The sequence below is a fragment of the Indicator indicator genome, chromosome 24 (genome assembly GCF_027791375.1).
Source record: "Indicator indicator isolate 239-I01 chromosome 24, UM_Iind_1.1, whole genome shotgun sequence".
Lineage (NCBI taxonomy): Eukaryota > Metazoa > Chordata > Aves > Piciformes > Indicatoridae > Indicator > Indicator indicator.
The window spans coordinates 10,817,911-10,840,823 of record NC_072033.1 but is presented as its reverse complement, the minus strand read 5'-3'; the positions used below and the strand labels follow the sequence as shown (position 1 = coordinate 10,840,823).

General features: G+C 38.6%; 1 protein-coding gene across 1 annotated transcript in view; it reads right to left on the bottom strand.

Annotated features, from left to right (window-relative positions):
* Window positions 1-22,913, bottom strand: part of PHACTR3 (phosphatase and actin regulator 3) — a 107,661-nt gene that overhangs the window by 76,434 nt on the left and 8,314 nt on the right. The gene's annotated exons all lie outside the window — the stretch shown is intronic.

Genomic DNA, 22,913 nt, shown 5'->3' with positions numbered 1-22,913 from the left:
AGAGGAGGATGCAGCCCAGAAATTTGGGAACTTTGCTTTTTGATAAATCTGGGTTTCCTGATTGTTTTTATGCAATTTCATCTGTAATGTGGCAGATTAAATATCTTAAAGATCCTTAATGAATCAATTGGGAAAAAAATTCCTGATTTTTCTTTTAATATTTAGTAGAAGTTTGCCAGTGAACATTATCCTGACCCATCAATCAGTATCTGGCCATTAATCTAATTGTTATTCAGTAAGTTCTTCCTATTACCATCTCTCAGGCATGTGCTGCAAAGTCTAATGATCTGTCAGTGTTGTAACATAAGAGAAAGAAGGATGTTGAGTCCCAGCTCATTGAGAAGGAAGCTGAGACCCAGCAAAGTTCCTAAATGTGTGCATAAATTAAAGCATGCAGTCTTAACAAGGTTAATAGGATTCATCTGTCAGATGCCTTATGCACAAACGTGTGTCTCTGAGTTTTAAAACCACATTTTGCTAAGCTTCTAAATGCTTGGAATTTAGGCACACAAGTTTAAAAATCTGGCAAAAGCTTCTTAAATGTTTTGCTGAGAAATAAACCAGAACTTTTCTTGTTTAGAGTTTATATGAATTGTTCCTCTTAAGGCCAACAGAACAGGTTGTTCACCAATGGGAGGTGTTGCATCATGGCCACGCAGGTTGCTGGAGGGCTTCTGAGGCTGACTGCAGTGACCAAGGCAAGTCGAAAATGTTCATACAAGACTGAGCTAACATGAATGAACATGCTGACAGAGTTTTTGGGTTGTACTCCAGATTCAAGGCAATTTTTCCATTGCCTTTCTGCATAATACTCAGAACTGTCATTTTCATCCTTCAATATATGAAGTAGCAACTTGCACTGCAGGAATAAATAAATAATCTCTACAGTGGATTCATGCCTCTTTAAAATATATCTTTAACAACCTGAAATCCCTTCACACCATTTGGTGCTGTCCAGGCACTGGAAAAGTTTTTGTTAAGCTTTTCTTAGCAAACACACTTCAAGTACGGAAATTTTGTGCATGTTGTAATAGTTTTGGGTAGAATATTCTATATTTCAGCTATCATTGTATTTCTGTATTAGAAGACATTTGTTTATTTATAAGACCATAGATCTTCTTGGGATTACAGCTAAAATCTAAGATATTCTTTGCTAGTACCAAATTATGACCCCTTTCATTAAAACTGGGCAACATTCCATCTTTCCATCTTGTTTTATTGTGCAGTTCATTTAAAAGCTTTTCAATAAAAAGAAATTAAATTGTCAAAGTTACCAGATAATTACTTGAGCAATTGATCTAGCACAGACTTGGCATACAAAACCCTACATGGGTACCAAAAAGCTTGTTTCCCCATTGAGGAAGGATGGGGCAGACTGACTAGATTATCTCTTGAAAATTCAAGGTGTTTTGCTTCCAATTCCTGTTTTCAAGAAAAAAAAATCATAATTTAAAAATTTGTCTATCAGAATGCTGAGTGCTAATTTTAGAACTCTTCAAACAGAATCAGCAGACTCTTTGAAGCACTCACACTGAGGAAAGATTGGCATTTGAGGAATCTCTCTTAAACAGGTTTTAAATTAGGTGAAATTAGGGCTGTGACTTATTCAGTATTTCTTACTCATAAATTGTGTTTGAACTCCATTTTGAGACTTTCTTCTATCAGATATAACGAATACATATAGGAAAGATGTATTTATCAAAATTGGAAGTAAATTCTCATTAAACCAGAACCTTTGAGACTAAACTTAGAAAGACTATAGAATGAAGTATTTGTTCCCCTGTTGTCACAAACCTGAAGAAATCTCTTATTTTAAAGCCTTTTTCATTTGAAAACACTTAACATGCTTGGAGCACTTTGTTACTTACTTCAGTATATAACATCTGTAACCACTTCTGATTTGGAATTGACATTATAATTAGCAGAGAAATGATACCAGATATTTCAGTATCTTCCTGGAAGTATCTTTAAAATGTCCTAAAAAGTATTTTCAAAAGCTACAAAACTAATATACTAATATACCACTATCCCTGTGTCACTTGACCAACCTTAATTTGGACATTTTTGTTTCTTAAATGTGGCAATAAGATCCTTTTATTTTCCCAATGAGGCCTTTTGTAATTTTTTTATCATCTGTCATAAAAATTTGTTGTATGTGTAAGCAATTTAATGGTTCACTGAAAGGTTGTTATGCAACTGAATTGTATAAAATCCTATCCAAGCCCAGAAATTACTCTAAGGGGGAAACAGCAAAATGGTGAAAGGCTGGGAATTTAAATATGTTTTCTGTTTGTATTTATATCTTTTATATGTGACTTTGTATAGCTGCTCTGTTACCCTCTGAATGTAAGAGGGGAAGAAAAGACTAGGTAGCTTGTGCTGAGAGGTCAGGAATAGACAGTTGCTGCCTATTCCCAGCAGTCATAGAATCAGTCAGGGTTGGAAGGGACCACAAGGATCATCTAGTTCCAACCCTCAAGACTCCAGAGTCATAATCCAGGCATAGGTCTGAAATTATTATTTCAATAGTGTACCATTGCTTGTTTCATTTCATGTTAGTTTTCAATCAGAAGCCACTCAGTGCAATGCTGAGCTATTATTAAAATCATTAAGCCTGGTCTTAACAGCATAGGTGAGGAAAGATAAATGCAGTATTCCAACTGCACTAATGTCAGAGCTCAAGAGCTTTCTCTCAATACTTCTTATAACCCTGTAAATGAATACAGGGATGGAAAATATTATCAATTGGTAAAGCTGTCACTGACTTAGCTTATTAGCTACTGTGACTATAAACAGCTGAGTCTGAGGATCAGGGTATAACTAATGCAAGGGGCAGATTCTGCCAGTATTGCTCACCCACGTCACTACCTCATACATATTTCTGTTGACTGTTGTTGTGATTATCTACACAGCAAAGCATCAGCCTGTGAATGAAAGACGAATAATTTGACTTTAAACTGATTACACATTAAGTACTACTCCAAAAGAAGTGAAAGACTTAACATTGCATTTTTTATTTCTCTGGCAATAATTTCCACAGGAATGAGAGCTCCTCTTAAGGTATTTGACAAAATAAGGAAGCATAATCAGGCTATACACTTGTTTCTGCAGTCACAAGATACAGCTTCATAATTTGTTTTCTTTTCCAAGCACAGCATTCTCTGAGAAACAAGGAACTCTTCCTTGCCAAGACCCTTCATATTTGATTAGATGATCTTCTGCAATGCCTTCCAACCTGAATCACCCTGTGATCCTATGATCTTTTTATGTAACCCTTACAAATAAAATCCATGTCCACATCCATCAATTATTTACCTGTATTTTTGCAGATGTCCCAAATGTATGCTTTTGACCTTCAGGCAGAAACACTGAAATACAACAGAAAATTCCACCTGACCATAGTTGGAAAAGCTTAGAAGCCTATAAATTATCCACTATTCTAGACTGCTAGAGCAACTTTTGTAAAACAAGAAATAGTAGGTTTCAGGTTCATTCTGGTTCAGTACAAAAAAAAATGCAACCAGCACATGTAGAACAATTGTTGATAAGCCAGCAGTTGGTATTGTTTAACTTCTTGGGATGAATTTTTGTCTTTGCAATTGAACTTGCTAGTTTGAGCTTCAAATTAATTTTTGAAGGAACCTTTACAGATATTACCTAATAACACACACAATACATATTTCTCTTCTCACCTGTTAAAATAAGATCTTTGTAACTTCCAACATTCATCATCATAGAGCATATCACTTGAAACATGGGTGTTCATTTTTGCACCATCCAACATATAAACAAATGAAAAGAGCTATATCAAAAGCAGTAACACTGAACTGTAATTCCCTTTAATATTTTCTCCTATCTCTTCTCCCATAACACGACCCTTCACAATCTCTCTTGCCTTGTGATCTTTCACAAGAATAATCAATGAGAAGGCAATTTGTACACTGTGTTTTGTTTGCAGTCAGTTCTGAAAACGTGGACTTTTGCCCTCTCTGTAAAGGATAAACCATTAAACGACTGAATATAAGCATAGTGCACATTACACATGCCATACCCTTGAAACCACATTTTCATTGCTCTGAGGACAAACACTGGCTAATATTTTTATGCATAGACACAGATCCAAATCAGCATGTCATGAATGGTTGAGATTTGGTCTAATAGTGCTCTCATGGACTGCTGATTTGGGCCCCTCTTTATCAGCCTCCTTCAAAAACTGCTATAAGAATTTGAGACTGGCTCTACATTCATCAGATAATAAGCATAAGCCATGCCATACATTGTATAAATCCTCAGAAACCCAGGTCTAGCGCTAGCACTGGGAGTACCAGTGATGTATTCATGCCTTCCAGGGGAAGACCACGACGGTGTTCAGCACCAAGGTCAGCTCAGGACGTCCCACAGCCTCTAGACTCACAGAATGCCAGTTGGAAACAACCCTAAGGATCATCTGGTCCAACCTTTCTAGGTGGTAGTGTAGTTTAAACGAGATGCTGTCAAGCTGAGTCTTAACAACATCCAATATTGGGGAAGCCACTGCTTCCCTTGGGAAATTATTCCAAGGTCTAACTGTATTCATGATGAAAAATTTTCTTCTGGAGTCCAAAGGGAATCTCTTTTCCATGTGACTCCTTGTAAAAAGAAGTATCCTTTTTACAAGTACCAGGCTATCCTCCTGGTAGCCACCCTTTATGTACTTGCAGAGTCTCCTTTGCCAAAGATTTTCAAAGCCCGCCTGGACACATTCCTGTGTGACCTGGCCTGAGTGGTCCTGCTTTGCAGGGGGGCTGGACTCAATCTCTGGAGGCCCCTTCCAACCCCTATCATTCTATAATTCTATGGAGGGTGGCTACCATGAAGATGAAGACTCTCTTTTTGAAAAGGAAAAGGGCTTCGAGTAATTACAAGCTCAAACCTCCCACCAAAACCACACAGCAACCTTGAATAAGCAGTTGTTGGAAATAAGCAACCCTTACAGGAAAGATTTTATTTAAAAACCATCTAAACCTTCAGGTTTATTCATTAACTATATTCTTTATAGAACATTCTATAAATAATGATGTGAGATACAGTTTGTAACATTATTTACTGTTGGTAATGCACCATGCAGCTACCTGTACATGTGGTAAAAGAAAAACCAGATGAATTGAGCACTGCACTTGTATCTGTGTTTCTCGAATGGCCTATGTATAAAATATGGGCTAAATCATGCCTTTAGGCACAGTCTTGAACAAAGATTATACACTGCACAATCTCCATAGACAGCACAACTCCCTCTCTGCTTTATGATAGGCCAGTCACAAATTAACGTTTTCAGAAGCAGTCCTGCATGTCTGCAAGGTCTCAGCCACACTCATTAACCAGGGCATTGCATTGCCACAACAAAAGTCTGTTCCTCTTTTCACGTGTCTACTCCTCAACTTCATCTTCCAGAGAAGATGCACAGGTAACAGATTTTATATGTCCCTTCACCTGCAGACAGACAGATAGCCATTTCCACTCTCTTAAACAGATACATGTAGTCTTCAACAAACCTAGAGATTCTTTTTGTGTTTAGCTGACTTACATTTCCTTTGAATGTGGACATGAAACATGGAAATGCATTGGGTAGATTGAGATTAATCTATTCCCAACCTTAAATTGATCTAGATGAGTGTGAAATGCTAACTTAAAAGGCAACTACACATTTTGTACCAGTAAAAAGGTAAATGAGGTCCTAATGATTTATTACAAGCTGAAGAGTGCTGTAATTTATGGGAGAACAAATTGTCAGAGGTTCTGATCAAGACTTGGGCAACTCACCAGTGACAACAAAGCCACACTGACAGTGTAAAACTTCTAAAACTTCCAAGTGGTTGTGCAGGCTATTGTGCTGAGGTAGTAGATAATTCTGGTATGCAGCGCCCCCCCAAAAAATTAACAAAACTGCAGTAAGGTTAGAAAACGTTCCCCAGGCAGTAGCCTAGAATCTGTAGTATCACTAGGGAGCATGGCAAGGATTCATATGGGAAATCCCCAAACAAAAAAGTTAATCACTGTACATGTACAAGTGACCAGACTGGCATAGAATTGCATACAAAGATATTTCAGCCTAAAAGTTATCCTTTATGTGAATCTAAGGGCTTTACTTCGTGGCAAAGCTTACAAAATCCAATCCAAGTTATCTATGTATGCTTGGTGTAGCTTAATTAAACCACACCAAATTTGCATGAATGCTCTCTGTTAGAATTAAAGCAATCTTAATTCAATTTAGGTTCATTTACTTTGGAAAAGAATAAAGCTAAATTAAATTGAGCTCTCTTTAATTCTCAGTATGAGTGTCCACATAGATTTTAATAGTTAATTAATCCACTGTACTTTCATAAATTAAACTGCATGGATTTTCATAGCCTGTGTTTATGTAAACAAGCTCTAAACACACTCTTATGTTATTTCAAGACTGTTCTATTTTCTATTACACTCCATATGGGCTAGTTTAACAGTCACTAGGAGAAGCCAAGTATTAGCAGACTGTTCTTAACGCAGACTGTATTTTCCATCACTGAATATAAAAGACAATTTTTTATGTATCTCTGAAATACAATCCTTAATGTAGCCCTTTAGGCCTTAAAGTCTACTGATGATGAACAAAAGAAGCTAGATAAGATTCTCTAGAAAATTAGTATTTATTTAATTCCAAGTCTAAAAATTATATGCTTAAAGTTGTGCCTTTGCAAAATAGCTCATAGCACACAAATTGGGTTTGCTAGATAACAGATGCACTAAAACCACAATTTGAAATAATCTTTGGACTGTGTCCCAGCACAAATCAATCTTATGGATTCTGAAAATGCTAAGACAGATCTTGAAATGGTAATTAATTTGATATCACGATTTTGATATCAAAGAAGAAAGGCTGATTTACAGCTCCAACTCAACAATTATAAACAATATTTTTTTAAGTTTCCTTACTTCTAAACTTGTTGGGTCCTCTTATTAGTTTGAATTTTTAAAGTGCTCTCCTGTTCATGAGGTGAGAAACTATCTTTGGCTGCAACTTTGTTCAAATCACAGCTTGTTAGGCATGGTTCGTGTTAACTGTGATTTCTGCTGGCAGGGCACTAGATTAGCTGTTGACATCAAGCCAACATTTAATTTTGTTTTCTTGAGTCATCTGTTGCCAGTTCCCATGACAACTGATCTTCTAGCCTTCAGATTTACTAGAGAGACCCATTAAAATGGTCAGGAGTACATATATTCTTTGAAGTAGATGGAAGTTCAACTGTTTTCCTCAATGGAAACTAAAAGATCTTTTCAGCTTTTACTCTAGCAACACGTGACTTCTGTTCATGAAAACACAGATGTTCTTGTATTAAAATAACAGAGTGAATGGTAGGTTTTAACAAGAAATCCATTTTACCATCTTTCTACTACATCTACAGAACGAAGGTCTTTGTGTCTGAAATCATGTGATGCAGAGGGCAGGCAAAAATATTTTTCTATTCTCACTTGCATAGCAGTACTAAAAGATGAAATTTAAGATATGGATTCTTCTTCACCAGAGTCCTTAGTCATTAGTGCACTAAGTCAACCCAGAGGTTATAACAGATCACAGGAAAAGGCCAATTGCCCCAGTCCTCCACAGAAAGTGCAGCAAGCATTGAAGTACTTGCAAACTCAGCTGTGGACACAATATTTGTGACTGCATTGTAAGAGTTACTAGCCCTCAGCAAAGGCAATAGACAAGAAGTTTTTATGCATCCCATTCAGTTAATGTTTCAATATACATATTTGGATGACTTTTCCAGGCTGATTCTTCAACAGCAATTCAAGACTGCTTTCCTAAATATGAGGGCACATAGCCCTATCATCTCAGTTAAAACAGAATAAGGCAATTACTCTGACAAGAAGCTACCTTGCTTCTCTTCTCCTCCTCTTCTGCCCAACAGAAGCAGCTGAAACTTTTTAAAGATAAAGGGGGTGTATGTGGGAGAAAGTGAAAGATAAGAAAAAAGAACACACCAGTTCCTCAGCTATCCTGATCCCACTGAACACAGATATTTTCCACCAGGTGAAAACGTAGCCTATTACAAATCACAGGTGGCCAAGTACTTTTGGTACCAGCCACACTGCAGGTAACAGAGTGGCTTCCACTTAAAACAGTTTTTCCCCTATTGGAGTAAAAAGCCACCCGGTGCCTAATGCTGTTGTGACTGCTTAAAGGTGGTGTAAACTGATGACAAATACAGTACTGTGGTTGGGATGTATCATTACCATCTTCTGACACTACAATGGAGATGAAAAAATTATGCACGTTACACCTGGTAGGTTTTTCTGCAGTGGTTCTGGCTCTGAGTCCAGGCCCTATGGGATTGCTTTAGGATGCAGCTGGCTAGTGAATGTCATTGATGCAGACGCTGCCATACATTCAAAATGCTGTGTTTTGTGTTTTGCTTTTATCTTTAAATATATTTGAGGAGGTTTTTCTCTCTTCTAAAACAGCTCACATAATAGGTAGAACTAAAAATAGAATAGAATCAAGAAGGCTGGAAGAGACCTCAAAGATCATCGAGTCCAACCTGTCACCCTAAACCTCATGACTATCTAAACCATGGCACCAAGTGACACGTCCAATCCCCTCTTGAACACCTCCAGGGGTGGTGACTCCACCACCTCCCTGGGCAGCCCATTCCAATGGCCAACCACTCTCTCTGTGAAGAACTTTCTCCTCACCTCCAGCCTAAACCTCCCCTGGTGCAGCTTGAGACTGTGTCCTCTTGTTCTGGTGCTGGTTGCTTGGGAGAAGAGACCAACCCCCTCCTGGCTACAACCTCCCTTCAGGTAGTTGTAGACAGCAATGAGGTCACCCCTGAGCCTCCTCTTCTCCAGGCTAAACAGTCCCAGCTCCCTCAGCCTCTCCTCATAGGGCTTGTGCTCAAGGCCTCTCCCCAGCCTCCTTGCCCTTCTCTGGACATGCTCCAGCAATTCAACATCTTTCCTAAACTGAGGGGCCCAGAACTGGACACAGTACTCAAGGTGTGGCCTAACCAGTGCTGTGTACAGGGGTACAATGACCTCCCTGCTCCTGCTGGCCACACTATTCCTGATGCAGGCCAGGATGCCATTGGCTCTCTTGGCCACCTGGGCACACTGCTGGCTCATGTTCAGGCGGCTGTCAACCAGTACCCCCAGGTCCCTTTCCGCCTGGCTGCTCTCCAGCCACTCTGACCCCAGCCTGTAGCTCTGCATGGGGTTGTTGTGGCCAAAGTGCAGCACCCGGCACTTGGATTTGTTGAATGCCATCCTGTTGGACTCTGCCCATCTGTCCAGCCTGTCAAGGTCCCTCTGCAGAGCCCTTCTACCCTCTAACAGATCAACACCTGCTCCCAGCTTGGTGTCATCTGCAAATTTACTGATGATGGACTCAATCCCCTCATCCAGATCATCAATAAAGATATTGAACAGGATGGGGCCCAGCACTGATCCCTGGGGGACACCACTAGTGACTGGCTGCCAGCTGGATGTGGCACCATTCACCACCACTCTCTGGGCTCGGCCCTCCAGCCAGTTCCTAACCCAGCACAGTGCTGCTGTCCAAGCCACAGGCTGACAGCTTGGCCAGGAGTTTGCTGTGGGGGACAGTGTCAAAGGCCTTGCTGAAGTCCAGGTAGACTACATCCACAGCCTTTCCTACGTCCACCAGGCTGGTTACCTGATCATAGAAGGAGATCAGGTTGGTGAGGCAGGACCTGCCCTTCCTAAATCCATGTTGGCTGGGCCTGATTCCTTGGCCATCCTTCAGGTATGCAGTGATTGCCCCCAAGACAATCTGCTCCATGATTTTCCCTGGCACTGAGGTCAGGCTGACAGGCCTGTAGTTCCCAGGTTCTTCTGTCCGTCCCTTCTTGTGGATGGGTGTCACATTGGCCAGTTTCCAGTCTTCTGGGACCTCTCCAGTGAGCCAGGACTGGTGGAAAATGATGGAGAGAAGCTTGGCCAGCTCATCTGCCAGCTCTTTCAGCACCCTAGGATGAATCCCATCAGGTCCCATGGACTTGTGAATATCCAAGTGACTCAACAAGTCTCGAACTAATTCCACATGGATTTCAGGAGTACAACACTGCTCCTTGACCCCATCAACCAGCTCAGGAGGCCAGTTATCCTGAAGTCCTCCTGCCTTACTGTTGAAAATGGAGGCAAAGAAGGTATTTAGAATCTCAGCCTTCTCCTCATCCTTAGTTACAATGTTACCCTCCACGTCCAATAAAGAGTGGAGGCTCCTCTTGCCCCTCTTTTTAGCATTAATATATTTATAAAAATGCTTTTTTTTGTCCTTCACGGAAGCAGCCAGTTTAATTTCTAACTGTGCTTTTGCCTCTCTAATTTTTCTTCTACATGATCTAACAACATCCTTAAACATATCACTAGTTGCCTCCCCCCATTTCCAAAGGCGATAAACCCTCTTTTTTTCCCTTAAATCCTTCAGGAGCTGCTTGCTCACCCAGGCCGGTCGTCTTCCCCGCCGGCTCGTCTTATGGCATGTGGGAACTGCCAGTTCCTGTGCCTTTAGGAGCTCCTGTTTGAAGTAGGTCCAACCATCCTGGACCCCTGATCTAATAGCTTCAATTGCTTTAGAGCTACTGCCATGCATGAAATTCAAACGGTGACTATAAAAAGTAAGGAGAGGTATCTCTCTGATTTTTATTTTTAGCTCTCTCTGTACTTTTTTGAGAAGGACAGAATTTGTTCATGTTTCAAGTCAGCATCAGTTAAAGAAAATGCAATTTGAGAGTCATTACAGGTCACCTGGGGAACTGGAGGCAAAAATCTTAGGATTTTTGGACTGGTTAAGAAGGCACTAAGTTTAGGAAGATCAGCAGTTACTAATTAAAGTTACAGAGGTGCCTAAATTTGTTTTTATAGCCCTTACTGTTTTAGTTACATGTAATAACATCTGTTATAGTTAGGCAAATAATCCTGATGAATAATTATATATACACATTACTTTCTATCTGCATGTTCCCTGTGATTGTGTCATAGGTTTTCTGACACTATCATTAATCTGTACATGTTTAGATTATTTTTGCAGTTTTCAAAATGTGTATTGTATGAATTCAACAGCCAAATACAACTAGCATGGTTCAGTTCTAGTCCAATACCTTATGTTAGTTTACTCTGTGACTGTATGCTACTCTTAATTAAGATTATTTGCATGCGTGCAAAACATATGCTTAGATATTCCAATGTTGCTTTGTACAGGTGTTGCCTAATTTTGTTAAATGAAAGAGACCACAATAACTTTAGCAGAAATTAGCCAAATTAGAATAGATTGAAACATTTGAGTGTGCTCCCAGAGTAATGTGACCATTTGATATCTACTTCCAAATGCACTGAAATAAGAATTTGTGTTTTTAATAAATATGGAAAATCTGGGGATTTTCCTACATGCTTCATTCCAGCACAGGCTGACTCTGTGTGTTCTGAGACATGCATATTGAGACATTCATGGTGATTTGTTTTAGGTTGAACCATAACCATCATGACTTTGGACGAGACCACTGAGGATGCACAATGTGGGCAGCTGGTCTGTCCACTAAAGCATGATTTAATGATGTTGTCAGAGCCTTGGGTCCTCCTGTAAAGAGTCAGACTATGATGTATCCTCTAAACCTGTTGTAACGATTCAGGCATTCAATCCAAGACTGATATTATGAATAAAAGGAAAATACTAAAAATTTCTTCAGAGAGGCTTAATTGATAGTGCATTGGGTAATGAATGACTAATTAATAAAAGGAAAGCTGAATATAATGGATTTGCACTTTGCTTGTACAAAAAAGGCATCATTAGAACTTTTCAGCCGTCATTGGCTCTGTCTTTCCTGCAGTGAGTGAATCATTCTTCTCCCCGAAAAGAGTCTAGCTGCATGCTAAAACTGCCAAACCATACAACTGATACAGCTAAAACTTCCTCAGTTGTCCTTCTATGTAAGCTGATTCTCTGAATTTAGGAGATTCTTTCCCTTTTCTTTTTTTTCCATTTCATGGTGTAATGGATTAGGCAGACACCTCAAGATTAATCTCAGTAGAATTTTCCAAACTGAAGATATACAGGGGAAACCCCTTACCCTACACAACAGTCACATCAAATATGGTCTCTTGAAGAAGTCTTTCTGGCTTACTTTGGAAAAGAGCTGGCACATCTTGGGTGTGGAGAAACCAGGATGAAATTAAAGTGGGTTTATTCAGACATCCTGGGTGTCACTCAAACTAAAACTTGGCATTTTGTAATTGAGAATAAGAAGATTTTGTTCTTTTCTGCTTCTGAGGACATGACCACACCCTGGAAGTATGCAGCTCCAGAGTAGGCACTCCCTGTCTAATCACACTAATTTGGAATCAGGGCATTTGCCACATTTAAAAGGATTGTGACAAGATTAAATAGAATGACTGCTAAAAAATGAAAAAAGAACCCATAGAGCAGGGATAGGGCAATCATTTAGTGCATGACTTCTTTAGTCTTCAAAACAAAATTAAAATAAAAAAAGGAACACTGCAGCAATGAAACAAAACCAAAGGAAGAAAAGCAGTCTGGCAAATTTTTGTCTCTGTGCCATCAACTCTTTAGTAAATAGTTTTTTCCACAGGTAGATTCTCAAGAAAGGTCTCAAAGACACAAAGAGCTTTTTCAAAGTTCAGTTACAAAACCATGTTTCTAAATTTTTTTATTCCTAGTAAGACAGTCCTTGATCTAGCAGAGAACTAGACAAACATGCAAGAATTAGTCTTTGACTTTAAAAAAGATATATATATTATTCATCCAGTCTGCCTAAGCAGTCAGCCAATTAAAATCATTTGTTTGAAATATATTATCAACAGGAATTGTGTGCTTAAGTGCTTTGAATATTTCGTATAATATATTGTGCAAAATGTGATAAGCATGGCAACAACATACCAAAGAATTCCTTTACATACAATGAAGAAAATTTGAACATCAAATGCCAGAATATACAAATCATTTGTATGCACAAGAACCCCACGAGTGCATATGCAAACCACTTCATCATGCCTGTTAGTTATTGTAATTGCCATTAACGTGCAATTACTTGCTCTGCATCACAATTCTAGGTGAATGTTAAATCAGCTACAAAATTTTGAATGGCTAAAAATTTCTATTCCAGTCCCAAAGCCACTCCATTAAATCTCTTTTGGCATAGTAAACAAAGTGCATGAACCAAAAAATTGCAAACCTTTTTTTTCTTTCTTGAAGTGACTGCAGTATTCCCAAAACAACTGAGACTCTGTTGTTTAAAGAAGAAAAATTCCACATGCAATAGCAGTGAAACTGTCCTTTCAGTCCTTCCCATCAGGGCTTAGTCACATTATTAGGATGGGTTATTTGGGCCACTTCAAACCCTGGGTGTTCTGTAAGAGCTATTATATGTTTTTTTTCTTTTTTTTTTTATATACTGTATGCAATCTGAGTATTTGAGCACCCTCTGTATAAAACCACTAGCAATAACTTAGTTAATTACAGACATAATTGCCTAGCTCCTTTTGTGAGAGGCCAAACTTCAGTTGGGGTTGGATTTCCTTGAGTCTTTTTCAGTAAGGGAAGAATAAGAATATTCTGGAAATAGAATGGATGTTACAACTGTAAATGTAATTTGTGGGGGAGAAAAATGAAAAATTAGGATGGTTGTGTACTATTTCTTATGGACTATAAAACTAGATTTGCTCAAGCACTTCTACAAGATTGTTGCACAGTTAAATCCTCTTGAATCTAAAAGCTTTGTTCTCATTTCTTACGATGGCCAAATGGCTTCATTTTTGGCTCTGCATTCTAACTTGTTTTAGAAAAACAGCTCTTGCAGCAGTCCTTCATCAGCTGAAATTCAGTCCTAATGGTAGCTGAAGTTTGAGCAGCCTCTTCTAAATGGATATTTGGGCCAAAGTCGGTGCTCTAAGTTTATTTTATGCTTTGGTTATGCTTTTCACCTAATATATTAACAGGAAAACACACCAAAAAATAAAGGTAAACAGGTGACAGTTCCCATTCCTTCCTTAGCTCTCCTTTTCCCACCTCCCCCCAACAATAAAAACTGTAATTGTTTTTTCAGCACCAGTGGTAAAAACTGGAAAATTAGTAAAACCTGATGTCTACCCTCCCTTATCCTAGAGCTTGACCACAGCTGCAGTTCAGAAAAGCCTAGCATCATACTTTTAAAATTCTCCTATCAGGACCTGGACCATATGCAGACTGTAATTGTCAGTTACTGCTGAGGAGAGGCCATACAGAACGCAATTATGCTAATAGGGCAGGGTCATCAGAATAGCTTGCTTATTAGAAAGAACCACATACTTATCCTACACTTATTTTCACTTACATAAAATAGCCTTCTTAGAAGATACTACAATTAAACAGTGATTATGCATATCAAATCAGTGTTCAAAGTAGGTGATTTATGTGACAGCACAAGACCTGAGAGGTGCAGAGTTTAGTATCCATGCATTTAATAGTGAAAATAGTGAAACACTGGTTTAGATATCACACTGTGTGGTTTCCACTATCCTTGGTCAAGCGAACTGATGGAACAGTTCTATTGAACAGACATGAAATGCCCATCAAAAATGCAGTCAGAACTCTTACATTTCAGAGGAAAGGAAGAATAGAATTATTATTACTCAACATTGTTGTTAATGGAATCTTATGTGGGAGCCATTCTGAATTCACTGATTTGCAGATAAATGGATAAGACCAAACAAATACACTGCGAGACTTGTGATCCCAAAGGTGCTGACAAATGATTAAAATTGTACTATCTACATCTTTGGGAAACAATTGCTGAAAATAACCCATCTGTCACAAGAAATAATCCTAAATAACAAGGTTGTCAACTCAAGCAGACTTAGATGGCAGTGGAATAGATGAAGCCTTCTTCACATCTCAAAAGGCAGAGTGTGTTATGGGCAGAAAACAATGAAATAAAGCAGCTACTTAAAACCACTCGAGAGATATATACTACTTTGGAGGAGCTGCTTTGAAATTGTACCTTCTGAAAGCTATCCAAACGACAAGATGAGAGCAGGAGCACTGGGTCAGTCAGGCTTTCTGCAATAGTAAAATGCCTGCAAAGCACTCTCAGTGCTATTTCTGGAGGGTATGAAACATCCAAATTATCAATTATTTTATTTTGTGCACAGATGCATGTTATATGGGAAATGAGGGAACAAAAAATCGGTTTCAAGAAGGTATAACTAAAAATGTCACAATAATGATTTTAAAGTTCAGAACATGACTTGGATGTTTAATTAAGTGGTATCACTTCAGCATTTTAGTGTCCCCTCTGCAGACAGGATTACTGATTTGTGGTATCGAGTGGCCATAGATCTGACTTGGAAGCTGAAAGCCAGGAAATACAGCACTGCCATTAGCCACTCATAGAGGACAAAATATGTAATTTCAGCGTGTAGCTTTTGTTATTCTCAGAGGAATCTTCTGATTGTCCTCTTCTACACAATTTCCTTTAGCTGCAAGACCTGAGCATGCTTGAACTTGCCCATGCTCTGAGCTTACTGGACTCAGGAGCTGGGAGACTCACAGCTCTGCGACTCCGTAAGAGAGACAAGCCCATGAATCAGCTACCATCATGATCATGACTCAATACCAACACCTGTAGAGCAGATACAGGCTCTTTGGCAAAGTATAATGGAAAAGCAGGATTTATGTGGTAAAACAGCTCCCAAAAAGTTGCCAACCACAGCAATGTGGAGAAAAAGAGCAGCCACTTACTATAGCTATAGAGACCTTGCCTAGTAGCTGTTCTTTCAGCAACTTATATATGCAATTACACATCTATTCACCATCACTGCAGGTGCAAGCTGAGCAACAGCATGTGTACAAATGTGTGTGGGTGTGCAAATGCTTCATTATGGCCATTTGTTAGCACAGTGAGTGAAGATTTGTGTCCAATGAATGTGTAAATTAGGTGCTTGGCTTACTTGAGAAACAGTTCACTTTGCTTCCTTAGCCCACCCCTCTCAACAGATAGTGGAAAAGAAAGTAAAGATAGGTTCATTCCCTCAAAGTAGAAGCTTCTATCTAAACCCTAAGCCTGCTTTCTTGTGCTGTCCTCAAGTTTCTAACAATGAAGGGAAGTGAATCTTGGGGAATTAGCCATGATGAATGAAATCTTAATCATAGGCAAGATATGCTCTTATGTAGCATTAGAATAAGAGGCGTCACACCTTGTGTTGTCATTTCTGGGACAGCAAACTGGGACTGTTAGCCAGCTTTGAATCATTTCTGGCATTAACGAGATTCTGACCAGAGGCTCTCTTTCATGTTCTGGATATGCACTCCATTATTTTCTATTATATCACAATACATTGCAAAGGAAGAGCTAAATTACCAAGACTAATCCTTTAAGTCTTTCTTTCTTTACAGTGTCAGACAACATAAGACTATGTCATATTTCCATAATCTCTCTTGTATTATGAGAATATTATGACCTATAACAACAACAAAATCCCTAAACTGTATGCATTCCCCTTGGCTCTGATGTGCTTAGATTTGTATTTCTCTGTCAGAAAATATATTTCTAAGTCTGCATGATTTCATGTTAACAGACACTATCAGGCTGAAAACCGTATCATTAACATAAAGCAGAAAAAAACTTTTCTGGTGTTTACAAATTAGCATTTCTGAAAGGGCAGGATGCAATACCAGAGGTTCTCCTCTTTATTCAAAAAACTACTTTAAATGAAAGTCCATTTCTAATAATCTAGAGTATCTACTGTTTTTTTCTACCTGGATGTGTATATTTAGATTAATCTGTTCAAAAGTAGTTTTGCTCAGACAACTTTACATTAGCTACCAAGATCTAAAAAAGATTCCTGCAAAGCTGTGCTGGCAAAGTGCAGGGGAATTTCTTAAGGGAGAGTGGGAGGCCAATTTGAATTAAAATCTAATTAATTAAACCCACCAGAAGTAGTCTTCCATTTCTTTTAATAGAATAAGGGAAAAAAATTAAGAGGTATTCTCCTGAGAGATACGTCCTTTTGGACAGGGTGAAAACATTATCCCATATATACCTATCCAAAAACTTAGGGTGCATTTCTCTGCTGGCATTTTCATGATGTCTAAGCTGCTAAGAGCATATTTGGAAACTTTAGTCTTCTAAAATCACTTCATTAAAGCAGCCAAACAAACCATGATCTCAAAATGGATGGGCTCATGGCAGGGTGTTTTTTGTTTGGTTTGGAGGGGTATGGGGTGCTGTTGGTTTATTTTGTTGTTGTGTTTTGTTGTTGTTTATTTTTAATAAGTTACTGCAAAATATGTCTAAAATGCTCAGCAGGCAAAGAAATAGAGGCATAAACAAATATTAAATTTCAGGATGGAAAGTGGAATGATTTTTCTGCAGGTGCAGGGTACAAAACAGTTGATTATATAAAATATCATCTCCCAAACAAGACAGATGAGTAATGCCCCAGGTCATGGTGCATGTGTTTTCAAAGAGGTTGGTAGGACTAGAGACCTTTGATGTGTTGGAATAAAGCCTAAACACGTCTTAGAAGAAGCATTATGAGAAAAAGAGTGAGAAAAATATAAATGGAACAGCAAGACACTGAAACAACTTCTTCTATTTCTTGCTCCCTGGTTCTTCTTTCAGAAACAAGAGTTATTTAATCACTTTTCATCTCATGTCACCCACAGTAACTCTGGAGGTTTCAACAAAGGATATAGTTCATGAAAAAAATGGCACTGGTGACCCTATTAAGTATTACCTGTAGGAAAAGCCTCAGTGTGAGATCAGTTTTGCTTACACACAAAAGCATCCACACAGGAGAGACACTCTCAGTGTCCTGAGGGAACTGTTTTCAGTCAGACTGACACTTCATTAGACAACAGAAGATCCAGTCTTAAGTCATAAGTCACAAATGAGGTTTTTAAGAGTTTAAGATCAAATCGAGGACTGAAAATGCTGAAACTGTAGGGAAGCAGGCTTTGCTGGCTTCTCCTTGTTACAGTAGTAACACCCATTCTATTTCTAGAATAATAATTTGGGAGGAAGGCATCTGGAGCAAGGGCTGCTGTATTTGCTAAGGTAGAAGAAAAGGGCTAGCTAACAGAATAAACTCAGACTAGATGGCAGAAAAGTGAAAAAAATGTAGAGCAAACAGACTGAAAGGTTTAAAAATGCTGCAATAAACTCTACTGTTTCACAAGAGAACAGCAGAATGTAGGAAAGCACCAGCTCAGTGAGATAGAAGGAAAGCCAGTTTTCCAGATCAGCCTGTGTCATCTTCAAAGATACTTTCTTGGACTAAAGAAGAGAGGTACAGAATACATTTCTACTGTGAGTTAAGGCCCTTTCTTAAAACGTTTCCATTCATGCACGGTATTCTGGATTTTTGAAGGACGCTTTTTTGTACTCTTACTTTGCTTCCTTTCAGTTTATTCTTCTGGTTGAATTACAGCAGAAAATGTACAACATAACACTAAGAAGCCTATTTGCTATCTATCTTGACAGCTGTTGTTCACATTCCCTATGTTTGCCTTAAGAAAATACGCATCTGATCATGTCATCTGTTAAGTTAACCACTACTGCAAGGGTTCAAGTAAACTAGCCTCAGGCAATGGCAGATATTTGCTCCTATTACAGATCTAGCAGAGTCAAGGTTTTAGTGAGGAAGCAATTTTTTGGCATCATGCCATTCAATTCAGAATGAGTATTAGAATTTTACAGTAAAAGACCATGCTCTTCAGGACCTTTTGTGTTCCTCAACATAAGAGATTCCCAGATGACAGTAAGTTCATTTCTGTCCCTCACTTGCAGGAAGCAGTGTTACAGGTTGCTGGATTCTGCAGAGCTAAGTATCTTAGACGTGAAAACTGAAGTGATATATGCAGTTAATCTCAAATCTGATTTTACCATTTTCTTGTTACTGAAGAAACTAAGCATTTAAAACTCATGGTGAAGAAGTGGAGAATTTGATTGATGGACTAGGCTCCATTTTCTTTTTTCTTAGAGCTAGCTAGTATTTTAATATGAGCACTTATTCCCTGCTTCTAGGTGCTGTAACAGAGAGGAAAGTCCTATGAGCAACAGTTACTGAAGTAAACGTTTTAGCTGAACTGCTGTATATCAGAGTAGGGTGTTTTTTTCCTTGAAACTTCTGCAATCCCAGAAAGCTGCTCCATAGCTGCTATAATGAGAAGAAATTCAGATATTTTTCTCCATCATGATACAGAGCTTACGAAGTTATAAAATTCCCATCTGAAAAACACAAACTTCAGAGGAACCAAATAAAGTCAAGTTTACATACACTGGTGTGCATTGTGAACTGGGCTGAGGATTTAGGTAGCTGGAGAGGCAAGCATACAGAACTGGTTTTGTCAAACAAATCCAACAACTGTGAGTTACAAGACCTGCCAGTGGAAGTCCATACAACTTTCCTCCCCTTTCCTGTGGTAATTCCTGAAGTTCCCCCTTGCTCTGAGCTGTCATTAGAGGTGACTGGCACACTGAGTGTTTTTTTCACTTGTACTGTCATTTTCTTTCTGCTGCTGAAACAAATTGTGATGGTCAAGATTTAAGGTTCTCAAGCCACCTGTATCACTCCACCATACTGATTCAAAAAACAGAGAACAAGTCTTTGCGATGCTTCCAGCAGTTCAGTTATGCCTCAAGTTGATGTTCAGTGGTGGCCATTATACAGCTGACCATAGTATGTGCCAGTTGAGAAGAAATCTTTCAACTACTTCCTTTATCTGTTCCTTCACACTTCAAGTCCCACTGAAATAATATCGTGATACCAAGAGCTGTGTGGAAAACCCTCCTGGCTGCAGTCCTAGACTTGCTGTCATCTGCTTTCATCCCTTGTCCTCTCCAACTCTGCCCATCATACGTAACTGAAAGCATTTTAACTCTGGAGGCTGAGGCTTAGTTACTTCTTGCAAAGCAATCTCATCATCTCTCTTACACAGCAAGATCTAGAAACAAGGATGAGTGTGTAACTCTTCTGTAGAACAATTACTGACCTTTCTGTTGAGGATGTTTGCTCTATCTAAATATTCCACACAAATTCATATCATTCATGATGAAAAAATCCTTGCAGGAGCCAAGCTCTCTACAAGACCGATTTCTACTAAAGTTTTGTCTGATTTGCCCCAAGCAAGCAGGTCAGGTTCTAGGTGCTGAGCAAACTCGCCCAAAGCATCAACACTTGTGTATGTTACCTGAAGTCAGACACAAAAGCCTGACTCTGGATCTTTTGGTGTTCATGTGTGCTCATTCAGCCAGCCTTTGCTTCACTCCCAGCCTGTCTCAGGCTCCAAGCGTAGGCAACTACACTCTCCGTAAGCAGCATCTTCTACTGCCACTGTCAAAAAACACTGTCCTAGACTGGCTAGACCATGGTTCTGACCCAGTTGAGCATTTTTTATGTTCTCATAGGATAAAACCCCAAGTCTTGGTGCAGGCAGTTTAGTTTAGAGATAAGATGCAGATTTCTGTGAGCAACTGAATGAAACGTGACAGACATTCACAACAGATCAATACGGGCAAGGCATAGGAAAGACTGCATGGCCTGAGGGATGCAGCAGCCCTCAGAAAAGGTTGAAGGCTTCACTGGTTTGATGTTATTCAGTGATCTATGTCCAGTTGCTGGTTATGCAGCAACAGAACAGTTTGCGGGCGTAAAAAAAAAAATTAAAAAAAGAAAATTAGAATAAGGAAGTGAACACATAAACTGTCTCTTCATTATATGCAACAATCATGAAGTGCTTTATGCAAAAGACACGTCTTACTTTAGTTATAATCACAGGTCCACACAAGTGAACCAAGTGTGATTACAGGATATTACTGCACTACAGAGCAAGATTAGATACCCTTTGATTAAGATCATCTTATTGAAATATTCATGCAGACTCAAGCATGAAGCTGTTGACCTACATCAAGTAGTGATATGATGTGCTCTCCAGGGCATGTGTAAATTGTGTATATGTTGGACCATAAATCAACTTGAAATTCAAACAAAAGCATGGGATTTAAAGGGCACAAAGAACCATTTTATTACCATACAAGCTGTAGCTACATTTAGAAGCAAAATGAAGGTATCTTATTTAGCTTTATTTACTCCTTGGTATTTATAGATCTAATGTGCTTAGAGAAGCCCAGGTAATTAATTCTACATATTAAATTTTTAAAATGCAAAGCCACAAGTTTGGTTTTAAAATGCCATAATGTTATAAATAAATAAATGCTGTAGATCATTCATTACAGCACAAATTGGGCAGTCTTAAAACAGAGTTCCAAAACTAAAGATTGTGAGACGTTAATACTGTTACTTAACTATTCAGTAAAATAAGGTTTCCAGATAAACATGACTCCAAGCATTATGTAGCTTATTACATTTCCAAATGCAGTGCAAACATTGACTGACTAATCCTAAACTATCTTCATCCATAGCTAAAGTGTGAAGTTTTTTTATTATTTGATGGACATGAGTTTATCTTATTTGCACAGAGAAGCAAATAATGGTGTGCACAAACTATTATGTGTGCAAATTAAGTCTGAGTACTTGTACTTAATGTAGGCAATCAGATTGAGAGTTTATTTTAAAATAAAGCCTGTAACACTAAAGGGAGAAAGATGAGACAGGGTTTCAGTGGTCCGTAGCCTAGCTCATTGACTGAACCATTTCCATTCTGTTCAAGTGACAATTCTGCCTAATTTAGGAGAGAGGATGCTTGTTTGCTAATCTCTATTTTTTTTTTTTACTTTAAATTTTTTCCTTGCTAAAACTGGCATACATACACATTCCCCACAGCTGAGTAGGAAATTGTGGACTAACACACATTTTCTGATTTAATTTTTCTCCACTGAGTTTCCAACTACCTCTATTTTACATTAAAAAAAAAATATTATTAGAAGGTAAATTAATTACAAAGAGGAAAAGTACTACGAAGTAATTAGAAATCCCTGTCCATCTTTCATCAAAAAGCTCACAGTTTCCCTTTTTTCCTACTAGGTGAAACAACATTCAGCACAAAGCCTGAGTCTCTGAGGAGTTTTAACACACAGAATTTCTTGTCCTAAATCTCCAAGTGAGAGACCGGACTTGACCACAATTTGAAATACACTCTTCCAGTGTAACATTATGCAAAGAAGAGAATTTCAGCTATTATTTTTCCTTAATTCACTAAATTTCCTAAATGTACTTGCCTAAACCATTTTCTCCATTATTAGTGACATGAAACACTGGAATATGAACCACAGAACAAGAAACTGCAGCTACATTTTAAAAAATTAAATAGAAAAAAAAAAAAGTTCTCTAACCTTAAGATTTCCTTTTCCTCTCCCATCCAATTTTTTTCCATGAGTTGACTAGTAGACTCTGAAACACCTTTATTCATAACTAGCCATTAATCATGACAGCAGCACTGCTGTGGATGGTTTCTGTAAGATTGGAGACTGAGCCTCACAAAATCCAGAGTCAACTTTACAGTGATGCCACTGGCTTCCTACAGATACTCAGAGAAGGCAATTGCTTACACCTCAATTCTCCATATGTAAAATATAAGAAAAACTTGGGATTTTTCAGTGTTTTCTGTCTTTTTCAAATTAGATTGCAAACCACTTGAAGTGGGAACAGTTTCTCTTTATGTGCCGCACAGCAACTGGCACAATCGTGCATTATTTCAGATACAGCCCATAGGTATTTCTCAGACAAAACATCTGTGTTCGCAGAATCCAAGCCTGAATTGGTTTTGTAATCTGTGCTAGTTCTTTTATGATGCATGAAAACATCTGAAGAGTTAAGGAGGGAAACAGAAATGCCCTTTGTAGAGAGTATACAAAAGACCTGTAATACTTCTCTGTGTGATGTATGAGATACTGCAGTTCTGAAGAAGCCCTTTTTCACTCATACAG